The sequence below is a fragment of the Pezoporus flaviventris genome, unplaced genomic scaffold (assembly GCF_033815535.1).
Source record: "Pezoporus flaviventris isolate CSIRO_AGI_PZ_B2104156 unplaced genomic scaffold, CSIRO_AGI_Pfla_v1 ptg000031l, whole genome shotgun sequence".
Classification (NCBI taxonomy): Eukaryota; Metazoa; Chordata; class Aves; order Psittaciformes; family Psittacidae; genus Pezoporus; species Pezoporus flaviventris.
In genome coordinates this window covers 59602797-59621571 of record NW_026892579.1, presented here as the reverse complement: position 1 = coordinate 59621571, position 18775 = coordinate 59602797, and the positions used below count along the sequence as shown (strand labels likewise).

The 18775-nt window shown below is 40.3% G+C and overlaps 1 long non-coding RNA gene across 5 annotated transcripts in view; it reads left to right on the top strand.

Moving 5' to 3' along the window:
- The window catches only part of LOC133273251 (uncharacterized), a 246819-nt gene that overhangs the window by 167521 nt on the left and 60523 nt on the right, over window positions 1-18775 (top strand). For 4 of the 5 annotated variants that reach the window (XR_009744695.1, XR_009744697.1, XR_009744698.1 and 1 more), the window contains 2 exons: window positions 16616-16762; window positions 16881-17782. This is a non-coding gene — a long non-coding RNA (uncharacterized LOC133273251). Of the gene's footprint in view, window positions 1-16615; window positions 16763-16880; window positions 17783-18775 lie in introns of those variants that run through there. The other variant, XR_009744696.1, reaches the window with a different exon arrangement.

Genomic DNA, 18775 nt, shown 5'->3' with positions numbered 1-18775 from the left:
TCAGCACTATTGCAAAGCCCAGGAGATATCTGCTCTTCTAGTGCTCATGGAGCCAAAGTCCACTTGGAAGAAAGACAGGTTTTCCTTAATTCCTTCTGATTTTTTCTACTCCTTAATGTCATTAATTGATTTTCTGTCACTGTGGCTAAGGACCTGAATTACCAAGTTCCTTCTGAGCCTGAAGGTACAGGATACTTGTGAAGTCTTGAGGCAATGTAATTAGTGAGCTGTAAGGAGAGACAGAGTCCAGTTAAGGTATAAGCCACTACAGGAAACGTGCAGCAGAACTGTGCTGATCCTGCAGCATGTGAGGCAGAAAGGCCGTTAAAAGAAGTGCAGTCCTGCTGAGGAGGAGAGGTATGTCTTCCACTTAATGCATTGAATGAAGGATTCCTGCTTTCCCAAATTCCCTGCCTCAGCCTTGCTGTCTGCCCTTAGGGTTGCAGTTAATACCCAAGCCAAGTTTCTGTGTTGTGTGCAAAGCTGATTTTTCTTAGAAAGGCAAGATGCCTGACACAGACAAGCCCTGCTCCCAATAGTTGCCATGAATATAAAATATCACAGTTAAAGTGGGTGGCTGAATATTTACCCTTGAGTAACGACTCTTTTGTTTCTTGTGCTAACCCACAGCATTGAAGTATATTGGGCTTGTTGACTTGCTGCTACACTAATGCTTATTCCCATGGTTAATTTCTTTTTTGTGTGTCTCTCCATTTGTGTGAAAATCTGCATCTTTACATTTGCAGTGATAGTCTGATCCAGACTGAGTTAATATAAAGCTCTGTGGAGAAGCAACAGGACAGGCTAGTGTTAAAATGAAGGGAAGCAGAGGTGACTCAAAGTTTAGAGAGCCTTAGAGAAAGTTTACTGTCTCCCGTTGCTCTCCGTTCGACAGAGTTGGCCCACGTAAAACCAACACTGGCCAGCAGCAGTGGGAATCCTTTTCAATCACCATTAGCAACACTTTTATTTCCATCATACTTGACCACAGCAGGCTGCATCCCAGTGAAGAGCATTCCTTTCAGAAAGCCAGCAGACATTCAAGTGCAGCGGATTTACTGTGTGAAAACAGCATTTTTAGGGGCTTCTGAAAATGTTTAAATGAATGCTCTTTTTTTTTTATTCTTTCTCACAGCTTGATTCTCAGCTTAGAAAGCCCTTCTTGCTAAACACTTTTAGAGTTTCCTACAGGAGCTTAGAAGTTAGGTTAACGTTCGCAATATAAATGTTCTGTTGCTGCTGTGAAATTACACATTTTTAAGGCCTGTATATTGTCAAAACGAATGTTTGTAGCTATTTTGTTCAGGGTGAATGAATTGGCGTTACTGATGCATACTTTTGAGACGACAAAAGAATTCTGCACAGTCGTTTATTTTTGATGGAACTCTGCAGTAATGTTTGCGAGGTTTTCTTGCTCTGACTAGCAAGACAGCCTTCCAGAATACAGCCCTATGCAAGCTGAAAAGAGCCCAAAAGAAAAAACTCCCCCCACTTTGGCCTTATTCCTAAAACTTTCCATATCTCATTAATCAGGAGACTGGTTTCACATCAGAGAGAGGAAGCCAGAGAAGGGACATAACTGAAAGCTTATTTGTTGGAGAGAACAAATAGGAATAAAGTCAGTCTCCATTACAAATCATAGCTAAAGCAGAGTTACAAGGAGCTGGATCAATTCGACTTGCAATGCAGTGAAGTGGTAGGACTTCCCTTCACTCTCCAGACCAGACTGAAGTGGCTCTGGGTTTGGTTCCTTCCCTGTGCAGAAATGCCTGGGCTTACGCCAGTTCTGACTGGAATCAAAGGGAATCTCTCTTCTGCAGTGAATTATGTGACGGGCAATTATGTGCAAATAACTATAAAAGTATGGGTTTTGTCAAGTTCCCGTAAAGTCCCTGTTTATATTCTCAAACTTTTACTGTCTTCTTCCCCGAGGCCGGAGATTTCAGGAGCAGCTTGTGAACTTCGTGTCCCTCATAATTTATTTTTGTTCTGATCTCAGTTTTGGGGATATCACTGAACCAGCAGCTGCTCCCACAATGGGATTTCCACATGCTGATTCCACGTGCCTCTCCCTACACAACCTGTAACTGTGTCCCAGGTTAATCCCACCTCACTCTATTAATAGCCCAGTCAACAAAGACCATCTTTTACAGTTACCACAGAGAAATGAACATATTTAGGCAGTTCCTCAGCCCACCTATGGGATGAATCATCTCCTAAAGAGGTTGTAGCCCGTTGTTAATTATGGAGCCTGGGTGAGTCATTCCCTGAGATGCCACTGGTGAGAGGGGTGAATCTAGGCCTGCGGTCCTCCAGCCTGAAGCCCTCCTGGGTGTGCAAACAGTGGGTACAAATTTGGTTTGGATTAGTATGAAAATGTAATGCAAAATGCAGTCTGAAAACCATGTGCAGTGGAACAGTTTGACATACTTCTGTTATTCTTAGGGAATAAGTGCGGTAACACTTTGGGAGCTGAGCACATAATTTGAATACTGGGCCTTCTAATTGATCCCAGTCCCAACGAAGACTGACTTGACATTACATACTATATGATCACTGGCACAGCAGGGGCAGTTAGACAGAGGGGACTGAGTGGTGTGTTCATGAAAGACCTAATGGAAATCAAAGATAAAATGTTGCCTCCAGGAAATTATGCTCCCACACACATGTGGTCTGTTCTTTCTTATACAAAGAATATAAGGAATATTTAATGAACAGGATCTTAAGTGAGTATAGTGTGTTTCCCATTGCAACTATGTGGTCTCCATTATATTCAATACTGTATTTTTGATGGCCAAGCAAATTGGTTTCTTTTGGTTTGGTTTGGTTTGGTTTTGCTGACATTAGCCAAGAGCTTACATTTTCAATTTGCTACAGCAAATTGTGCTTGTCCACTTTTGAAGAGTACAGAACAAAGGTGTATAAATCTCTGTGTTCAGGGTGGCAGTGTGGAAAATGGAGTTCAGTAGTGCAGGTTCTGCTGGTTTTCATCTATATTTAGGTGAATATTTACCCGACAGAGGTATTTTCTTTCCAGGAATCACTGTCTTACTAACAGTTCTTATGTCCTTATGCAATCCTAAATTATAATAATATTCTGTTAAAAAGTTATTTGGACTGCAGTACTGCATTTAGGTGGCTGATTCACTCAAGTTCGCTACAGTCTGTAAGTTGGACCTTCAGATTGTGAGTTAGACATTGAGTTGACCAATTCAGACTCAAGGTGAGATGTGCTCGGCAAACATGGGCTTATCTTGTTCTGATGGTATTTTCAAGTGTAATCACTGTAATTAGGATACAGGTGGGAAAGTGTGTGTGTCTCCTATCTTGGCAGCAATTGGTGGCCACTGCGTGCCGAGATGACTTGGAAGTGCAGACAGTGCAATGTTCACAGTGATCAGACTGGAGTTATTGCTGCTGTGACATCTGCCAAAGGTACATAGAGACTTTATTCAGGGAGAATTGGGAAAATTCATAGTCCCATGACATTAAATAAAGAGAACAGCCAAAGCCTTTATTATATATTTCCTTTTTTCTATTTCTTTATATGCATTTTTCTCTTTCTTTACATGTCTCTGTCAGAAAGGTTCTTGTTTAAAAGGTTTTGTAGATGTTGGGAATAAAAGCAGCTGAACTTGTAGTCTGATCCATCCAACCAGCTCCTCCTTCCATAGACAGCTGTTCTTTCCTTTCAAACCCTCCAAAACCACTCAGAGCTCCATGTTTCATCTTTAAAAAATGAATCATCAATCATAACACTTCTAGTGAAGATACTCATGAACACTAACTATAAAACTTCTTTGCATTCCTTTCAAGACCATGTCTGTTGCTCTTCCTGTAGTAACTGTCTTTTCTCTGCACCTACCCATCCTTCTTACTGTGTGTTTCTTCCTCTCCATCCTCTCTCAAAACATGGTGTCTGCTCTGTCTTCCCACTTGTATCACATTCCCTTGTTTTTATCCTTTACATCTTGTTTCCATGGGCCTAGTCTGGTACCACTGAAATTAATGGACATTTTGGCAATTTCTCTGCCTATAACAAAGCCGGATGCTGTCTAAGTGCTGCTGTACTTGGACCAGTAGCAAATGTATCAGATTGCCTATGAAACTCCATCACACTGGTGCTCTACAGGAAAACCAACACTGCTTTTGTCAGGCTAGCCAGGATGTACATCATTACTAAAGAAGCAGTTCAACTGTATGGAAAGTTAAATCAAACTCCCAAGATGAATTGGAGATTGGCTTCCTCCCAGTTCCTCAGGCTGAGATCTTTAGCAGACATATGCTGGAGGGATCAGGAGGGATCAGGAAAGAGGGAAAAGATGGAGCAGGAGAAAGGGTTTAAATGCCATGAGGCAAAAGCTTAGCTATCCTTCTCTGCAGCGATTTCTAGCTCTCTGAAAACCTCCTGTTCTCAGCTACTGAATGAGTACTCATGGTTCCGATTTCTGTGTTTTTTTCCTTCTCTCCATAGAAGTGTAACTGTCAGTCTGTACTAGTAGAGTATTTTGGCTTTTGGAACAGTCAAAGGTTAAAAAACTGTTTGGAAAACTTCACAATAATATATAAAGAACGTGTCACCTGCCTTCTCTCCACACTGGAGAGCTCTGTTACAAAAGCTCTTCTTGGACTGTTGGCTCGAGCTTCCTTTTTAGGTAAAATAAGGTTGTCCATGTAAACCAGACAAGGCAAAGCAACTTGAATCTTGAAAAAAGAAGGCAGAGGTTAAGAAAGGAAAAATCATGACTCAGAAGAACCAAAATGTCTATACTTCATCCTGCATCTATCCACTGTAAGCATTTTAGTGAAGTATTAGAAAGCTCCCTGAGCTTTCTCTTGTCAGTAGAATCCAGGAGGTACCTCCAAAGAGCACTTCTGCTCAGGTAAAACCTAAGTCATCCTGTCAACATACTGTCTCTCATCACGGGTGATAAAGGGCAACTCATTTTCTAATTTTGGCACCTCAGGCAAACACTTAGATATGAAAAGAATGAAATTGGTCTTTTGTATATCCTTAAAGGATACAGTGTGCGTGAATCTGCAGGGGTGCCAGAGAGAAGGAGTATTAGAACCAGTGACACAGAAGAAGGACAAGGAGATGAATGAGCCTGTACATAACGGATCAAACAAAAGAGAAGAATAATGATAGCCAGGAATAGATGAGAGCAGGTGGTGGGCACTCAGTAGTCACCTGTGGTGACAGAGAGGGGGAAATGTGGAATGAATGTCCCTGGTTTTAGCCATGTTTGGTACACACTGGTGACAAGACAGTCACAAGAAAATGTTAGAGACTGCAAGGTAGGATTGCTTAGAAGGAAACAGCTGGGCCGTTCCTAAGTGTAGTGGAGACTGTGGTAGACAGATTGCATGCAGACCTCTGTTTCTCATAAGCTCAACATATCTGGGATTTTTTGCTTAAATAGCCTCATTGACTGCCATTAGTAATTTGCAGCAAAACTAGACAAAAAATAAAATAACTTTTCCATGTTGAAAAAAACCATACTAACCAATTTTGTATTTTCTCTCAGATATATGTGTCAGACCAGCAGGGTGATAGCAGTCCTTGACAGGTTAGAGGATTTGTTTGCTAAGAGACCATTGCTCCCCCATTTGTTTATTGCTTCATCTGACATCTTAAGCGCTTCCCATGTTGCTGAGGGTTGTCTGTAAATCTTGTACCTTGTACCAAATTAAGAAGGCCATCTGTTGAAGAAAGCCTGTGTAGGGAGGTTTCCTGGAACACAGCATTGATGAAACTGCACCTATACCATCATCTGAAGCCCTGCTTTCTCTGCAGAGAAGGCGGCAGGATTGGTTTCCTCTTGAGCAACACGCAGCTCCAGCGAATCTGTAATTTCCAAATGTCTGTTGATTGAATTTGTGTATTAATGGTTATAAGGATCTTCCTTCTTAACCTGTAAATCACATTTTATGGTATTAATTCATAGGAAATGATTAAAGCATCCTAAATAGGTAAAGATTTACAGGTTTAATATTAGCTACTTGACTGGCATCTCCCCTTGATGTTGAAGTGCCAGAAGACTGATTGGAGTGAGTTCATTTTTATGGAGTTATTCTTCATTAATAGCCTGTTTCTGACTCCATCAAACATGCACAAGGGACATGGAGACAGTTATTTGTTCTGAATATGAGGGACTGTAGGTTAAATGTTTTCCTTCATTTCAAATTAGTTACAGTGCTGTGTTCTCTGCCTTAAGCAGCAACTCACTGCTGGGAGATGTGTGAAACAGGAAAGCAGTCAGGTTATATTCTTCATGACAGGAGTCTTTGAAAAGTCAAGGAGGTCCATTGTGAAGTCCACTGACTTTTGTTGCTTTTTTATTAACATTTGAGCATGCAAATGGTTTCAGTTTCTAAGAATTCACAGTCTTTTAAAAACCAGTCTTGCTGGGGATTTGAATGTATGACAGAAGAGACGCCTGGGAGATCAGTTCAGAAAATGTTTTCCTTGGTAGGATGCAGCAAAGAAGAAATAAATGTTGTGAGAAATAGTTTGTGAGTTAGTGCTTGTGCATTTGAGAGGGCAGAGGGCAATGTAGAGAGGATCAGAGACATAGTAATTGGGCCTGGGAAGGTCCTGGATGGTCAGAAGAATATGGTGGGTTTGTGCTGGTTATGAAAGAGGAAGATTGTTGTTGAATGACAGACTGAATTTCAGTCTCTTGGTGCCTGGATATGCATGACTTGTATATCCCTACGTTTCCACATTCCTACAGCAAACAAGGCTGTTGTGGCATTTCAGCTTTAACCTCCTGTTAAAAACAAACAATGCAGAAGTCTCTCAATGTTTAATCAAACTCTTCAGGCTAATAGCAAACACAAACTTGAGGATGCTTCCTGTGAGTTTGATACAACCATTTTTCTTTTCTGGAAGACAACCTTCTGATCTCCTGAAAATAAGACTCTTTTTGGATGTTTTCTAAATCATATGCATCACAGTGCTGTTCAGTAAAGAGTTAGATCTCATTACTAGTCATCTCTCAAACTGCCCAAACCTAGCTCATTAGGCTACTTCGGGGTGAGGTACAGTCAGTTGTTAGCCGTCATGATAGAAGATGGATGAAATCAGAGGTTTCCAAGTTGTGATCCACAGACCTGAAGCTCTGCCAAGATTTAGCTGATCTTGAGAATATTTCATGCTCTGATTCAGCTATTAAATCATGTTCAAAGCAGTTCACGAGTCAGAAATGTATAATCAGCTGATGATATGACTGACAAAATTTGACAGGAGTCAATGCAGTCTGCAGCCCCGCTCTGCCTGAAGAGCTGTCCCTTTTACCAGACTCTGTTCAAAATCCCTTTCTGTGAAAGTCAGCACCAGTGTTGTTGCTTCTGCAGGATGTTAATAGCTACCACTGGGAGGGAAATGTCTTCATGATCGCCTTTATTTAGCAGATGTATATGGTATCAAAAGTTGTGGACACCTGTGGCTTTTCCTTCCAATAAGTTGTTGTGAAAGTGAATTACTATCACCACAGAGAAACAGAAGAAGTATACCATTAGGATGTTTATATTTTGAAGGTGATCCATGCAAAATGCCTGAAGGATCTTGAGATGAGATGTCACATCAAGTAAGAAATCCAATACTCAAATTCAGTTCTCATATAGAGTTTTCACTTTGAAGGTATTCCAACGTTCTGACTCCCTACCAGAAAAATAAAAACTCTGTTTCAGAATGGTTTTTATTTTGCTTTGAACACTGTTCACATACACTGAGTAAAAAAGAATGTTCATGTTCTGGTTAGAGAAATTATCTCAAAGAACATTTTAATGCTACTTGCTCTTATTTTTTTACTTCATGTTCCAGAAATGTCCATGGTGCTTGCTAAAGATCATAAAGCATCCTCAGTCTCTCCCTTGCTATGCATAATGAAAGCCAGCATTTCAACAGCCCTGGGAAGAAGCTTTATTTACACAGTGCAAAGGAAAACAATTTTTTGAGAGACCAACATTAATCATGGACAGTACAGCAAATCATAGTGTTTTTACAGCAAAACACAATCAAATGTTTTTATTCTAGCCAAAGAACAGGTTTCTGGTTCTGAGAATAATACAGTGCTCCACACCAAAGAGACACAAAGGGGTTCTCCAGCACTGTGACATGAAACCTCCTTCACGTCTATAACAGCAGCTCAGTTCTGACAACACTGACTGTGTTTAATGAACCCTGAAGTCACTGGGACTCTCTCCATGATATCTACTTGTATCTCCCAGGTCCCTGTCAATTTTCTTTATCCTGCTTAGCAATTGGTTCACAGTGATTTACATCTGAGGCTGAGCAGATAGCTGGGGCATTCACAGAGACATTCCTGGTGTCTGTGTCCTACCTCTTCGATGCAGCAGAGCTCCTGACTGTTTGGGACATGGGTCTGGAAGGAAATCCCTATGTTTTAGTGAATATAAACATAGGTGTGGATTTGGGTGGCTTTTGTGTTTGGTTTTGGGGAGGAGAGAGTGTTATCTTTTTCTTCTCTTGAAAGAGAAGAGACCTGGATTTGCTTTGGGTATCTTTTTTGTTAGCTCACTGACTTCAGTAGAAAAGCACCTGATGGACCCTCTGGGCCACAAAGATGACTTACTGCTGAATAGATATCTCAAGCTATGACTAATGTTAATTATTCCCTGCTTTCTTCACACATTGGCAGAGCTCATGTGTTGTTTAAAAGTGAGTGAAGCAATGAAAGGGGAGAAACATGCCTGTAGACATGAACTGAAGCTGGCAAATCTATAGGGAGTTGCTTTGAGTATATTATATTATTCGGAAAGCCCAGTGCATTTATTCAGAGAGTGCAATGGTTTTCCCTTGTTTTTTTTCCTGTGATGCTGTTTAATACCACCAGATTCTTCCTTCTTGTCTTTGCTTCTTCCAGAAATGTATTTTTCTTACTGTTTGGAAGGATTTTGCAAAGGTGTGTGAGATTCCCAAGGATTTCTCCAGAGTCCAGTCAGATAGTTGCAGCCTTTTTCTTATCAACTGATTCCACTTTTTAATCCATCAAAAGCAGTCTGATGCCCAAGTTACATCTTCATGCCTTGAAACCCTACATTTCCTTCTCAGGCTGCTTCCTTCATTGTTCCAGAGAAAACACAGCTCCCATGTTACAAACAATAGTAGTATAAACCCTTAAATACTTCAGTTCCAGCCAGAGCTCCTGGAACATCTTCCTGGTGATTCCCTTCTGATGTGATTTGCAAATATTTATGTAAAGAATCTGTGACTGCTTGAAAAAAAATGGATCAGTATCACAGCATTTCTGTTTCCTGGGCTGTTGTTTTTCATATTCCTAGGGAAATCCCATCCAGCCTAACACTGATCTTTTTGGCACTGCCCTTTAATAGCTGCCACCCATCCAATCAAAGCAAGGCAGAAGCTGCCAAGCTTAGTATTTCTTTGCTTTATTCCTCAAAGAATGTCCTTGCTTCTTTCTTGGATATTTTCTATACTTATATTTGTGATTCTGTTCCCTAAGATCATGTTTGCTTGCAGTTAGTGGAGCTTTTGAGCTGATTTAGGTCACTGGTACATAGCTCAGTAATCACTTTTCCACTCTTTTCTAGTCATTCTTTTGTGATGGGCAAATATATTTCGTGACATAATAATGTCTCTTGGCAGATTTGATCTCATTCTCGTAATGTGAATGTTTATAGACAATGCACTGAATATGCCAGTTAAAACAGATTTTGATTTTGCTTATCTACAGCCAAAGTTCTTGGCCCCTGGTGCGCAACCAAACCATGTGTAAAAAGGTATTCAGCTCTGAATGAGATCACTAACATCTGTTGCTGCACATAACATTTAATCTTCAAACACCATCAACAACAACAAAAATCAGGCAGTTGAAAATGCAGAAGTGGAGAAACATGGGCACTGTGAGAGCAAGCTTCAGTTTCTCTTAATTGCTGCCATGCCTTGCGTATGCAGTGGTGTGCTCTTCACAGGCACGGTAGCCTGTCCTGGGGACCCCCTGAGGAGAGTAAAAAAACCTTCTTTTTGAGAAGAGCAGCCCAAAATGGAGCCACTCCACACCCATCCCATCCCCTGGGTAGTTGGGTTCTTGCTCAAAGCAGGTACAAAGGGTGGTAAATGAGGGAGGTACTGAAGTGGTCAAGTGTTTATTAATATAGTCCCTGATATGGAGAGATTAGCCTGACCTTTATGGTACAATTAGCTCATAATCATGCTGGTTGCTACTGATGGGCTCCAAATGCAATTTTTAATCTCTTCTTCATAGTATTCCTGAGAGATAAAATACAATCGAAATTTTCCAGCTACCCTGAAGAACAGGAAGTATCAGTCATCCCTTCAGGTGTTCTTTGCATTTGTCATTGAGATACCTTTTGACAAACTTGCATTTCTTCTCTGATTTTCCCTGCTCTGTTCTTCAGAGCTCTGGTGTCTCCTGGGTCAGGAAGTAAAGAAGGTGTGTGTGCTTTATACATAACCTTTCAAAATGCTCGAACCCCACCTTGGAGCTTTTTCAGAAAGCTTTGAAGAACCCCACTTCTAGATACATGGCTTTTTTTTCTCTTTGTGGATGGCAGATGGTCCTGGCTTATTCACAGACACTGTCCAATATGTCTGGAGTCTGATAACCTCAGCCATCTGAATCACACCTGTGTGTAGTCATGAATTCTTGTTAATGTTGCTGAAGCCTCACGTATTCTCTTTACTGCTTTTCTTAATCACAGGGAGTCTCCCATCGATTACTAAGTGCTCTTTCAGACATGTATTTGTTGTGCCTCACTTGTATGTGTCTTGGAGCTGTGCTGGTTTTTAAACACATAGGCAAAAAATACCATGGCAGTGATAATAGGAATAATATAAAAGACTCGTGAAATAAAGTAAATTAAAATTTAATGCTAACAGTGGAATTTAGTTATGACATTTTAGTTATATTGGTCTTTCTTCTAGAGCTATAGTTTGGAAGCCTTGAGTAGGGAAAGGTTTCTGGAATTCTGTTGTATAACCTTGTTGTTGCAAATGTACCTGCTGGCTTGGTGCTATTATGTCCCCCATCTCCTTCACTGCCCTGGATTTTCACTGACTCATAAATTTCACAGAAAGTTCATCACAGTCTCGCATGGGGTAAGAGTCTGTTCCATTAAATGGAAGTTTGGGTGTTATATCCTTTCCAGGAGTCGCAGTCAATGAACCTGCACCAAGATTTCCTACGTCACTTGCGTTTGGTACCTCTGGTTATACCCTAGCATTCCTTGCAGTGAAACAGATGTTTGTCATATGGTCCTAAACATATAAATTGGCCTGGTCTTCCTAGGCAATTTGCATGCCAAAGAATTCAGTTATGGCTCTGAATGGGCCTGGGCCATAGCGCTGTGGGACGAGCTTCTTTAACAGAAATTCTGGAGTGTTTGGCATGTTATGTTTACCAGGGTGAGGGAAACAGGAATGAAATAGAGACCTGGAAAGAGGACAGTCATGCAGATGACTCACTGCAGTCAAGCACTTTGAGAAAATACGGTCTCTAAATGTTATGTCTACAACTAATTAACTGTATTTATTGTAGGACCTGTGGAAATACAGAAACTGTGAAGTTTAGGGAAAATAAATTAGGTTCTCAAACAAATGCCAGGCTGCCCAGTGTTCTTTTTTGGGGAAAAAAAACAGCAATCTCTTTGCCAAGTAAACTGAAATATGCTAAAATGCAAATGTTGAGTTGATGTGTTTCAACAGGGAAATTCAATCGCTGAATGCAAACTTTGTTTTCAAAAATTGAAATGTTAAAATCATCCAGGTTTCAAACTGAAAAGTAGGATCATATATACACAGTCTTTATTTAATCAGCAACTTTGACATTTTTATGTTAATTTTTTCTCCAGATATTGTATTTTCCCCCCCTTGAAACACACCCAATTTATAGTATGCTCACACTCATATAGACACACTTGCCGTAGAGCTGATAGATTTAGTTCCAGATGTGACAGTATATATATATACGTATGTGAGATGTAATAAATATTGATTTTTATTTTCCTTTTTTGTTACTAATGCCTCAAAATTGTTTGAGTATACATGTGTAAGCATTGATATTGCTTGATATTTGGCAGTATATCCTCTTCTTTATAAGGGAAGGCAGGAAAAGGTTCAGTAATCAAATTCCTGAATGAAAAGATTGTGATCTTCAGTGCAGTGGGCACACGGTCAACAAATAACATAAAGTGGTGCCTCATGCTCATAGAATGTGACATGTGTTCTTTGTGTAAGTATTTTGATGGTTTATTAATGGCATCAAAAGACAAAAGAAAGTAGAGAGGAGATGGACGTACTGTGTCTTTACAGTGGGTGGGTATCTGAAGCGGCAGATCCTCTACTGGACAACAAAAATAAAGCTCTTCCAGGTATGTCTTAGTAAAAAATTTCTCTCTGCAAAAGTTACCATTCTTCATACAGTACTGAGAAAATAGATTGAGTAGCCAGGAGATCAGTGACCTTAGGCAAATCAGCATTACATATCGCAATCCATTTAAACTTCTGATGTTGGAAAAGCTGTTGAAGACTGTCTTCCCTTAGCAGAAGGTGTCCTTGCCCATGGCAAGGGGGTTGGAACTAGATGATCTTAAGGTACTTTCCAACCCTAACTATTCTATGATTCTGTGATTCCCGAGCCAGCCACTCTTTTTTTCTCATCAGGATAAGGGTCCCTCCTCTTGGCAAGTGAAAACTTGCTCTGTGTTACCCCGCACCCATCCGTCGGTTGGAGAACAGCCCAGGAAAGCATGGCACTGCTAGCCAGCCTGTGTGGCACTGGGGATATATGATGAGCAAGAACATCTTTCTTCAGCCTCATCAGGAAGGTGCTAGGGCAGCACTGAGTCTAAGTTCACAGGGAGCCTCACCAAGCACTTTCTGGCTCCCCACTAGAGGAATGGTGCGCAGGAGCCAAGACAGGGAAGCCCTGAGAAAGGGCTGTGGCCGAAACTGTAGAAATCAAATCTAGGTCTGAACAGAGCACTTCACTAACCAAATCTGGTTTGTCACCGGTTGCTTCTATTTAATGAGACCCTTTGGAAAGCAGGACCTCAAGCTATAAACTTCCAAAAGGGAGAGCAGAGCATCTAGGTTGGTGATTAACCAACTAGAGTAATCAGTTGTGTGTGAGATACTTTGGGGGATAGCTGTGATTCAGTTTGTGGAAAGAACGAGGTGTCATTTAGGTTTTTTTAGGGATGTAAGTTTGTAACTAATTTTTGTCTCTCCTTGCCAGCGTAACAGTTTGAATGTTAATTTAATTTTGCAGAATATCATTTATGTAAATGTAATTAGAAGGGAAACATGATCGGGAGATGCACAGCACCAAAGAAAATTTATTACTCCGAGGGGTATTGCTCTAATCATTCAACTGCAATATTGAGTTTCCCCAGATTTAATCTAAAAGCAATAAATTACAAAAGGCTAATGTCCTGCCCAACAAAAAGCTGTCATGAACCCAAGTTTCTGTGGGGAAAAAATTCAACTTCATTTCAGCAACAGGCTCTCCTCGTTTACACATTCCTTTTATGATTCCAGTCAAGTCAAAGTAAAATGAATACAAATGTGAGAGTTCGAACACTTTCCCTGAATCTGTACGTGTGTCTGTTGGTGATTGTAATAATCAGCAATCCAAGGCACTGGGACTCCCTTATGTTGGGCAGAATTGGGAATGCAGTCCTGCAAAGATACAACTGCAAATTCTTATCCCCACCTTTGCATGACCCTGTGATTTAAGGGAAGGCAAATTTGAGTCTGATTAATTCCAGTGTCCATATGAAAGTCTCTTGCTAATGTGCCGTCCTTTTTGTTCTGCCAACAAAATGAATGAGTAGAAAAGAGCTGTCCTTCTGCCTGTGTTAGTGACTGTAACCTGTGTATTTCATGGAAGCCCTGTAGGGAAGTTGCCCTCTTGGCACTGCTGGTCTGCGTTTACTAAAGGAACACTTTTGGAAAGTGGAATGAGAAACAAATGGATAGTCAAAAATCAAACAATATTGTGTGGTTACTTCTTAAAGCCCTTGGATAGCAGTTCTCCTATTCAAGAAGCATCTTTCCATTTAATAAAATCTGCAATGAAAATTTGTCAGCAAATAAACAATAGCTAGCCAAAATAAGAGTTGGTAAAGCCTGACTAATGTGTAGGCTAACACACTGTTAAGTGTTGGGGTTTTGTGGTGCAATTTAGTATGAAGGCTGATGCCAACATTACACTTCTCTAAGAAGCAGAGTAATTAGTACAGGAAATAGGTTTCTTATGTTTTATTTAGTCAAATTCATCTCTGGTTTAACTCCACTGTAGCCTGTATTACGTTTGTTCTTATTTCCCAGTGTTGTTCCTCTGCACAGTTCTTTATATCATGACCTTTAATTCACTGTGATTGTCTTTTATTTTAGGTAGGGGCCATAGTGCCTCTCTCAATTTGTTAGTATCAATTATGTTGTAAGCCTGAGTTTCTTGGCTCACAAAATTAAACCCATCAGATCCGCAACATGCTTTTACAAAGTGCATATTGGCAGGTTTAGAGATTCCCACAGCTGTACATGGGACACAGAGAGAAATGCAGGGCTGCAGCCTCAAAGGCACAGAGAAACAGAACTGTGAGAGGACTGGGGGAAAATGCAAGGAACAGAGAAAAACAGTGTTCTTAGAAGTAGGGGAGGAGGGGCTCAACATATGAGTTGCTCATGTCCATGTAGAGTCAAAACAAGTCTTAGGAGGATGGCTGAAAGCAGTAACTAGCAGTCTGGAGAATGAGAGAAAGTGAATGGACTTGTGATAAAAAAAGAAGCTGGTGGGGCTCAGGAAAAAGCCAATTATGAAAACAATTATTGGATTCAAATCTGTACCTTCAACCAAATTCTAAAGATAAGGTCCTTGTGAATGACTTTGGCTGAGAGCGGTTGGAACTTGATGATCTTAAGGTCCTTTCCAACCCTAACTATTCTATGATTCTATGATTCTGTGATTCTATGTGTGTGCACAGGTCTGCCTGTGGTCCCATGCTGTTACGGCACTGACAAGACAGGAAGGCAGCTGCCTCCTCCCCTTCTGCCTCATGTATGTGTTGCAGAGATGAGTTCCTCTACTGGAAGCTCTTCTTGTAGGGCTTTTTCTGTATGGCAGGCACCCCAACTTCTGTTTCATTTCAGACAACCCAAAGTTAAACTGAAAGGAGGAAAAGATGGTTGAATAGATTCCTAACAAGATACATACCGCATCGGCTTTTGGTGTGTAGGGTACTGGTGTAAAGCTGTTATAGTTGTAATTCTCCACCCACGGGTGTTTAGGGAGGTACAAATGTGTGCAGCAGAACATAGGACAAACTGCTGTGGGTACACTTAATTAACAGTGAACATGCACAGTACTAATCATCTCATTCTTGATTGTATGCAAGTATAGCACAGATCATAACAACCTGATCAGGAAGCTGCAGGCCTGTACTATGTTATTGCAGAGAGGATCTTTCTCAGCCAAGCAAATCAGTAGAGAATAACAAAACCAAAGAGTAACAGTGGAAAGGGTCTTACCTTAGTAATCTACAATGTACACAGATTGCAAGCTGTAGGGCCAAGAGACCTAAGATGTATTTTTCATTTCACAAGGTGTAATCGCTCTAGTTGTGAAATAGCATTTAAGATTTTTTTTTCTCTTTGGTTTTTTTTTTGCATAATGCAAGAATGGGAGTCATGCACCATGGAATCTGTTTCCTGCCCCAGATGAAGGCGGCTTCTAAAATTGCTTAAGATGCATATATAGAGATTTTTATTAGTCCAAGAAGTCTTCCAAGATCATCATCATTTATTACAGTTCCTGTGTTATTCATTCCAATGAGATTTATAATTATAAACCAGTAATTAAAGAGGCTCCACTCTGTAATTCCATAGGAATTCCACTGTGATCTGACATTAATTAACAACCAATTATAAATTATGATATAACTTTTAAGAAAACCCACCAGTGTCTCGGTGCTTTCTTCCACTTACAATGAAATGTTAGCAGGGATTTCGCTTTTGTAAGCTGGAGCTTTGTTGCAGATTGATCGGTACTGCCGTGCGCTACGGGTGTGTTTCCACGATGCAGCAACTACATGGGTGGGCAGGTTCAACCTGCTAAGGTTTTGAAAGAATTTTTGTCCTCATCTTTCTTTTAAGAGGCAGCTGTCTCAGAGGATTTCAGCCTTCTGTCATGTCAACAAGTGTGCACACTTTAATGCTTAGATGTTATCTGACTTGTTATGTAAATCAGAGTGATATGATGCATCGCCTATACACCTGATGCGAGCTCTCTCTGGCTTGAAAGTGTATTTTAAATAATTATAGCCAGTCAGGAAAAAGAGAAAAATTGTTACATGGCTCTAATGGGAATGACTGGGATAGAGCAGATGCAATAACAGGCATAAGGGGATAAACTTTCAAAATTTTGATATTATTTGACCATCTGTATTAAGGATCTGAGAGCTGGTGGAAATGGTGTGTCCCCAGAATGTGACAGGTAGAATGCTACCTAGAGATGTGTGGGTAATAAAGCACATGGTACATACAGATAATCAAAACTTTGCATCGTTCTGTCCTGTTTTCTATTTTTCTTTTTTTTTTTTCCTTTAGTGAACTTAGGTCAGTAATCATCATTAAGCTTGTGGGAAAGATTGGGGAAGTGGGATAATACCAAAATTCATTACTTGCAAAGCCGTGTAGAGAACAAGAGACTTAAAAGGAGACAACAGATTTTTTTTGCATGGATGAAATCATGAGGTAAGTTTTCAAAGCCTTGCCCTGCAGATTAATTTCCACCATCTCCATTAAGCCTAATGAAAATCACGTGTGTGTTTCAGAGTATTTCTTCGCACGCTCTTCCTTTGCCTCTTTGCAGCTCCTCCCTGGGACTTTCCATAACTCCTTTGATCAAGCCTCTAAGACCTCTGCCATGAAGTGTGGCTTCTGAGCTGTTCAAAGTTAGTGTGGGAAAGGAGTGAAGAGAAGTGTGGCCCTTATAGTCACCTCCACATCCAGCTTTCATTATAAGGCTGCATTGGTCTGAGCACAAAGTTGTTCAGGGAAGTAATAGTGTGGCTTACTTAGCAGCCAACTTTTGTTGGCTTTGGAGTCCTTGCTCTCAGGGTCAGTGTGGTTGCATGGATGTACATAATTTATCTTTCCATTGTAATTTTTTGCCATTTTAAAAGAGGGAGCAATCCTTTTATTTAAATTCAGACAGATCCAACAGTCTTGACCAAGAGATATTCCTGCCTTTTGCTTTCACCCTCGTTAATGTGAGTGTACCTGTTCTCCTATAAAATAGATAAGATTTCAGCTGGGAAATTCTCATAAAAATCTCATCCTGTTATGCTGCATCTGTTATCATGGCATCTCTGAGTAGCTTTGCCTGTTAGCCAGAGATGTGTCACTGACAGCAAGGAACAAAATGCATCTTTGACTAGGGAAATGTTACAAACTTGCTAGATCAGATCAGCATCAGTGGTGATTCATCCTCCTCCTGTTAGACCCAGAGAGTATGTATGAACTAAACTTGCTGCTTTTGCTTGTAACTATCCCTAGAAGGGATTAAGTTTTTAAGATCTGGCTACATGTGTTTTGGATATTAATATGTGCTTTTGGTTCTGCGCCTGAATAAGATTTAGAGGAATTTGAAGAGCAGCTGGACGCTAAAGCTTTAGGAGATCGAGCGTCAAAGCCGGGCTCATAGTAACCAACCTCCTGTCAGCAAATCCAAATGTTCTATATTTAACCTACTATTAAAATTATGTTATGTTATTTTTGTCTACCTTCAACTCAAAAGTTTGGTTTCTGTAAGATTGCAGAACAAGGCAAGCTCAGTTAAGGCTATACAATTTATCTCACTGCTTTCTTTTTAGCTCACTGTGGTCTGATGGCAGCTGAAAGGGCAAATGAGAAAGGTAGGTATTATGTTTCAAGGGGAGAGTTATAAAAGTCTAAACTGCATCCAAAGTATATTTTACTCCTAATAATGAGAACTGGATGAACAGCGTTTAAAAAAATATGAACCTGCCCCAACTACATTGGTTCAGAACTAACTGATCTAATGCAGTTTTCCAAAGAATAATTGATATTATATAATCATAACTGGCAGTTTATGTCATGAAAGCGACACTTGACGCTTTCCTGCTAACCAGTTTAACATCATCAATTAAAACATCACTTGTGTAATGACATTTTAGTAACCAGTTTAATATCATAAATTATGACATCACCTTCTTTTATGCCATCAGGGTTGAATAAAAGGTTTTCTTTAGATCAGAGAAAAAGAGGGGGAAAAAAAAGGAGGAAACCTTGACATTGCCTCTAATTTGTCCTTATAAAATGTATGTATGTTCTAGCCCTCTGATCACTGTCCTCATTAGAGAGGATCTGAGAGCTGATAAGCTACAAACAAGGGTGAAATAAACAATTGAAAAGCATATGCTTTGGCTTAGCACAGGTAGCCTCCCAGTAGACAGTAGTGTACTTTGCATAACACCAATGAAAATCATCCAGAAATGGAGAAGAAAGTACGGGCATGCTCATGGAACCTGATGAACTCAATTATAGTGCAGTAATATTTACCGAGATACGGTGTGAGAGTTCAAGATTGCATCATTACCCACCAGTCAGTGTTCTTTTTCTTCATGAGCAGTGACTTTAAAGTAATCCTTTATATCTCATTCTTCATTGAACGATCAAATTCTGATGTTGGATTCTGGTATTCTACATCTCAGATTCCTGTGGGCGTTACAATGACTCCTGGTG